The following is a 6303-nucleotide window of genomic DNA, read 5'->3' on the forward strand; positions in this document are numbered from 1 at the left end:
TGGTAGTAGTAGTGGTAGTAGTAGTAGTACTAGTAGTAGTAGTAGTAGTAGTAGTAGTGGTAGTGGTAGTGGTAGTGGTAGTGGTAGTGGTAGTGGTAGCGGTAGTGGTGGTGGTGGTGGTAATGGTAGTAGTGGTAGTGGTAGTGGTAGTGACAGTGGTAGTGGTAGTAGTTTTAGTAGTAGTAGTAGTAGTAGTAGTAGTAGTAGTAGTAGTAGTAGTAGTAGTAGTAGTAGTAGTAGTAGTAGTAGTAGTGGTCGTACACACGTAATGAGAAATGTAGTTTTTACTTTGAAACGTTTAAATACCTAGACGTATTCACGCGACCCTGTGTAAATGACCACTTATATGGCTATAAAACTTGTCATAAAAAAAATTCTTACGTCTCCACGGTGCATTTCAATGTCAGTAGGCCTACCATCGTTTGTTAGTGTAGGAACGAATAGAATAGTTTACCACATCCAACAACATTACGAGTCAACAACAAGTCGAATACATAAACTACTAAGTGTGGATTGGTTTGTGTCGAATGGCAAAATAAACTAATAAACCAGATACACATAACAAAAGTTCATTCTCCTTTCTTTTCTGTCTCCTTCTTTCTTTATTTCTTATATTTCTTTCTTTCTTTTTTCTTTCTTTCTTTTTTCTTTCTTTCTTACGTCTTTATTTCTTATGTTTCTTTTTTCTTTCTTTCTGTCTTACGTCTTTATTTCTTATGTTTCTTTTTTTTTTTCCTTCAGGACGGGAGGTAGCCCAGTGGTAAAGTGTCAGCCTGTAGCGGGTTTCCCCTCTAAGACTATATGTCAGAATTACCAAATGATTGACATTCAATAGCCTATAATTAAATAAAAAATAGAATAGATGTTTAACGACTCTCTCCCCCCCCCAACCCTCCACCCCAGATGATTAATAAATCAATGTGCACTAGTGGTATCAAAATAAAACAAACTAACTTTTTGTTCAGTCTTTGCCGTATTGTGTATGATATTATTATGCACCTCACCGCACCACACTGCACCACACCGCACCGCACCACACCGCACCGCACCGCACCGCACCCCACTACACTACACTACTTTGCTGTAGTCTCGCTCTGTATTGCACTACACGAAACACAAGCAAACTATAATATTTCCCAATTAATCTGCGGCGACAGTGAAATGTGCTTTGGGCGACAAACCTACAGCGACAATAGGATATTCATGTTAACACGTCAATACCCACTAGTTTGATGTTATCAGTCTCACGAGTGACATTTCGTCCGATTTCTGGGTTCTCAACACATACATTATTCACGACAGGTACAGCAATAAACATAATTAATGTAAAACTATACTTAGAGACAGAAGATTATCACCAATCGTGTCAACTATATTTTAATGCTAGCTGGCGATTATTTGTAGTTTGAGTTGATATGACGTGCATGGGAGGTGCATTTTTATTGGTTTACCTAGGTGGTGTATTGATTTTTTAAATAATATTTCTTACACACCTTTCAGTGGGAAAATATTCGTTATTTTTGATAACACATACTAATAATACGTATATGTGTGATAACAATTTAGAGATACGACTGACTGCTCCTAGGTAAGAATCTGGTCGCCAACGCCATATCATCCAATGAAAAAAAGCATGATTAAAATCGATTACACTGTGATGTGTCTGTGTTAACCGGAAATTGACTACTGTGACGCGTAAGTTAACTAACAAGCGCAAGGACTGTAAATACCTTTATGTCGGAAAAGACGTTTAAATTTGTTTAAAACCTGTCTTTTTGAGGATATGTAAGAAATAGAATACTGCATTCGTGTCCGTTAGATAACATTTATCTTACGACTTGTTGTTTAAAAACGTATCCAACTCTCTTTCGCTCGTTAAATACGGTTTAGAAAAGCTAGTTGTAAACTAAATGATATAAAAAGGCCAATCATGCAGTATTCTCTATGTATTATATACATAGTAGATTGTCCCCTTTTCGTGTTCGTTTCCATCTCCAACGTCTCTCGAACCCTCGAGCTCCTCTTTTCTTTCTACATCTCTGTGATTACCTCTACATGTATGTATGAGAGAGAGAGAGAGATAGATAGATAGAGAGAGAGAGAGAGAGAGAGAGAGAGAGAGAGAGAGAGAGAGAGAGAGAGAGAGAGAGAGAGAGAGAGAGAGACATACAGACAGACAGACAGAGACAGACAGAGAGAGAAAGAGAGAGAGAGAAAGAGAGAGGTCAGATGGTGAATACTGCTCGACAGAGATTCGCGGCATTTGCCATTCCACACACACTTATATATGGAGAGTGAGAGAGAAACACACACACAAACACACACAAACACACACACACGAGAGAGAGAGAGAGAGAGAGAGAGAGAGAGAGAGAGAGAGAGAGAGAGAGAGAGAGAGAGAGAGAGAGAGAGAGAGAAAGAGAATGAGTGTGCGCACGTGTGTGACTTTCTATTTCTGTTGGTGGTGTAAGCAGTTCAAATGAATATTCACATTTTAAAACATTAACATTTATATATTTTAATCAAGTCTTGTTCCTGGTTGGAATGCCATTCAAATACATCGTGACGTCGTTCTGTGACATATTTGTTACAGGGAAGTTTCAGACATCTGAACGCCAAAAACTGAACATCTTTTTTCACTTTCCTTTATTTTCAAAAGGACAAGATGACAGAATACAACATTCGAGCATCCACCTCACCTATAATTTAAATGGATACCACAAACAATTGTAATTTAATTCTGTTGATATTTGCAGTCTAAATGAAATCAGAACTTGTTGACGACTCTGTGGGAAACTGCACATTAAAGAGCCCTTATTGTTAGTAATGGGAAAATGTAGCGGGTTTCCTCTCTAAGACCATATGTCAGAATTACCAAATGTTTGACATCCAATAGCCGATGATTAATAAATCAATGTGATCTAGTGGTGTTGTTAAAGAAAACAAACTTTAACTATTTGCCACGTGCTTACATGCCTTGGTCACACATTGTGCTCCACAACTGGTGTAACAAAGGTCGTGGTATGTACTATAAAAGATCCCTTGCTGCTAATCGAAAAGAGTAGCCCATAAAGTGGCGACAGCGGATTTCCTCTCTCAATATCTATGTGGTCCTTAACCATATGTCCGACGTCATATTGCCAACCGTAAATAAAATGTGTTAAGTGCGTCGTCAAATAAAACATTTCCTTGAGTGTCCCGGGGAAAGATGGTGGCAATACAAATGCTATGGAATTTACAATTTTAATTAACAATGGATGGCAAGATCGATCGTCCTTGGTAGACTCGGGGCATTTTCCCGTTCCAACCAGTGTCCCACAACTGGTACAAGATAGGCCGTAGTAGGCCTATCTGCTATTCTGTCCTTCGAAAATGTATATAAAAGATCCCGTGGGGGTTGTTTTTTCTTGTTTGTTTTTTTTTGTTGTTTTTTTGTTTTTTGGGGGGGTTTGTGTGTGTGTGTGTGTGAGGGGGGGTGTCTTCTTTTTTAATGTTTTGTTTTCTGTTTTGTTTTCTGTTTTGTTTTTGTGTTTTTATGCTGTTGGTTTTGTTTTGGTTTTTATTTTTTGTTGCGCATTTTTGTTATTGTTTTGGGGGTTATTTTTATGAGTAAGCGCCTTAGCGGGTTTCTTTTCTTTTTTCTGGCGACCAAGTGTCGAAGTTGGCCTAATGTTAGACACCAAGAAACCGCACGAGACACCAAATAAACGTAAATAGCATGTGTTGAGTGCGTCGTTAGATAAAACATTTCCTTCCAAGAAACCGCAGTTTATAATTTTCTGAGGTGTCGTTTCGATCTCTTTCTGCTCGGTATATATATTCTTGTAAAATCGCAGTTCGTTATGTGCTAGTTTGCTTTAATGGTAGCTGACAAATATGCATTGCGTTTTAATGAGACACATGCTATTCAGATGTATACGGGAGATGTTGACATCAATAACAGTCACAGCAGTACTCCAATATTTATCGAGTATGCTCATTTTTAAGTATTCTCGAAACAAAAGGTAAGGCACATTCAATGACAAGGGTATTCAACAGATCTCAAATGCACGGAAACAAATTAAACTGAAATTATATTCTTGTTGTATTATCGGCATATACATTTAATCGATATATTACGAAGTCACGTCGACATTATGACAAAATCGTACACGCAAAATTATAAAAAAAAATTCTACGCTGTATTCACAAATGAAACTATCGTGATTCAAATACTGTTGATGCAGTTAAAGAAAAATTAATATTTGTTTTCTTTAACGACATCACTAAAGCATAATATTATATTAATTAAGTAATCATCGGCTACCGGATGTCAAACATTTGGTCATTATGACACGTAGTCTTCAGAGATAATCTGTTACATTTTTCCATAAGTAGCAAGGGATCTTTAATATGCACTTTTCTGCAGATAAAACAGAAAAACACGTATCACATCATTTGATATACCAGTCGTGGGGCAGTGGTTGGACGGGAGAGGAAGTTAAAGGGATTGCCCGCTAGGTATTCTGTAACGTCTCCGAGTAACTACGTCAAAGGGATTGCCCGCTAGGTATTCTGTAACGTCTCCGAGTAACTACGTCAAAGGGATTGTCCTCTAGGTATTCTTCTATTGTAACGTCTCCGAGTAACTACACGTCTTTTTAATGACTAAAATAACACATTTTAGTCATAAACGTACGAAACACAGGACATTGATTTATTTTATTTTTTGATATTTTTAAAGAACATTGAAAATTAGCTCAAAAACCGTTTGTGTTGTCTACAGTTGGTATAAGTTTCACTTTAAAGTAACAGTCCTGAGTTTGTTTCTATTGCAAGGTGTTGCTAACTAACAGAACCGTTTTGATTATTGCACATTAAATACATTCTCTTGTTTAGAATTCAGTATTTGTATAAACAAGGTGTGTGTTGTCCTATTGTTTATAGTAGCCCAAACCGGATTTTACCTTTCAATAATTTCGTACGTACAACTTTTTTTAATTTTATTATTATATTACGAAGTAAACTGAAATATGACAGCTCTACAAACATCAGCACATGACCACATAATGGCTACATACCCAGGACAGACCCTTTAATACAAAGTTACTTTTAAAATGGTGGTTGACGTAAAATGTAATGTAAAATAATAAAATACGGCGATTAACTGACGAGTCATTTCTTTATTCTATTGTTTTTTCAAGGAGGAAAATTTAATAATGCACTTTCTAATACATGTACAAAGTGTTTGTAAATTATGAAAATTTAAAGGCTGCTTGACAAAGGATAATGGTTACAAAATTAAATGTTTGTTTTATATCATTTGTCTTGATGAAAAATACCATATCTACAGTAGTGCGTGCCATCAGAAGGCGTGTGCGTGCGTGTGTGCATACGTACGTTGTTGTCTAAGTAGACAGACAGACAATATTAAAAATGCAATTTAAAATACAGTATAAACTTAAAGGTATATAAGCCATTCCTTACAGGAACTATGAGAGACTATCAATGAATAAAAATATAAAAATGAACGTACATATATATATATATATACATAACACACGTACATACGTACGTACGTATGTATGTGTGTGTGTGTATATGAAGGCTTATGAACAGACATATTATAAATTATAAATGATCAATGATATCAGTTTTGTATCCACTTACTATGACTACCACTTAAAATGCTATTGCTACTATAATAGTAGTAACTAGCATTACTAATAATATCAACATTATCATCGTCATCATCTTAATCAACATCAAAACATCATCATTAGTATTATAATAACCATCTTCATCATCATTATTATTGTAGTTATTAATTATACCTGCTTTAAGACCTATAAGTAATGGATTCCACGTCAAAACACATAAGAATTTATATAATCCACATATCCACACGTTCAAAGAAAACACGTCCGAATTGTCATCCCATTTATTTCACCCAAATTAGTCACTGGCTTTACAATACATCATCACCGTGATGCGACGTTGAACACCTATCATCCGAGAGACGCATTTTATTGCCGCGGACATACGTGTAAGCCCCTCCCACCGGCGAGGTGTAAACAATCATTTCGTCAGATAACGAGCCAGGCGTTGTAAAGAATCCCAGCTGTCTGGTGGAGAAATAGGCGTGTAATTTCCACCCGAAACCCGACACCGACACTTTTGAGAGTGCGCGAGGGGACATCCTACTCGCGTTATACGGCGAGCTGACAATAACAACTGTGAATTTCGTGATTACCCATACATTTCCTTTTAAAGGGACTGTCCTGAGTTTTTCTACCACCATTTTTAAGATGTTGCCGCGGTGAC

At 36.7% G+C, this 6303-nt stretch overlaps 1 protein-coding gene across 1 annotated transcript in view; it reads right to left on the bottom strand.

Annotated features, from left to right (window-relative positions):
* Positions 1-6031, bottom strand: part of LOC121388842 (prolyl 4-hydroxylase subunit alpha-1-like) — a 26939-nt gene extending 20908 nt beyond the window's left edge. The window contains exon 1 of the mRNA XM_041520356.1: positions 5814-6031. The gene's annotated coding sequence lies outside the window, so the exon portion shown is untranslated. The remainder of the gene's footprint in view (positions 1-5813) is intronic.
* Positions 6032-6303: the final 272 nt, after the last annotated feature.

The sequence above is a fragment of the Gigantopelta aegis genome, chromosome 14, assembly GCF_016097555.1.
Source record: "Gigantopelta aegis isolate Gae_Host chromosome 14, Gae_host_genome, whole genome shotgun sequence".
Lineage (NCBI taxonomy): Eukaryota > Metazoa > Mollusca > Gastropoda > Neomphalida > Peltospiridae > Gigantopelta > Gigantopelta aegis.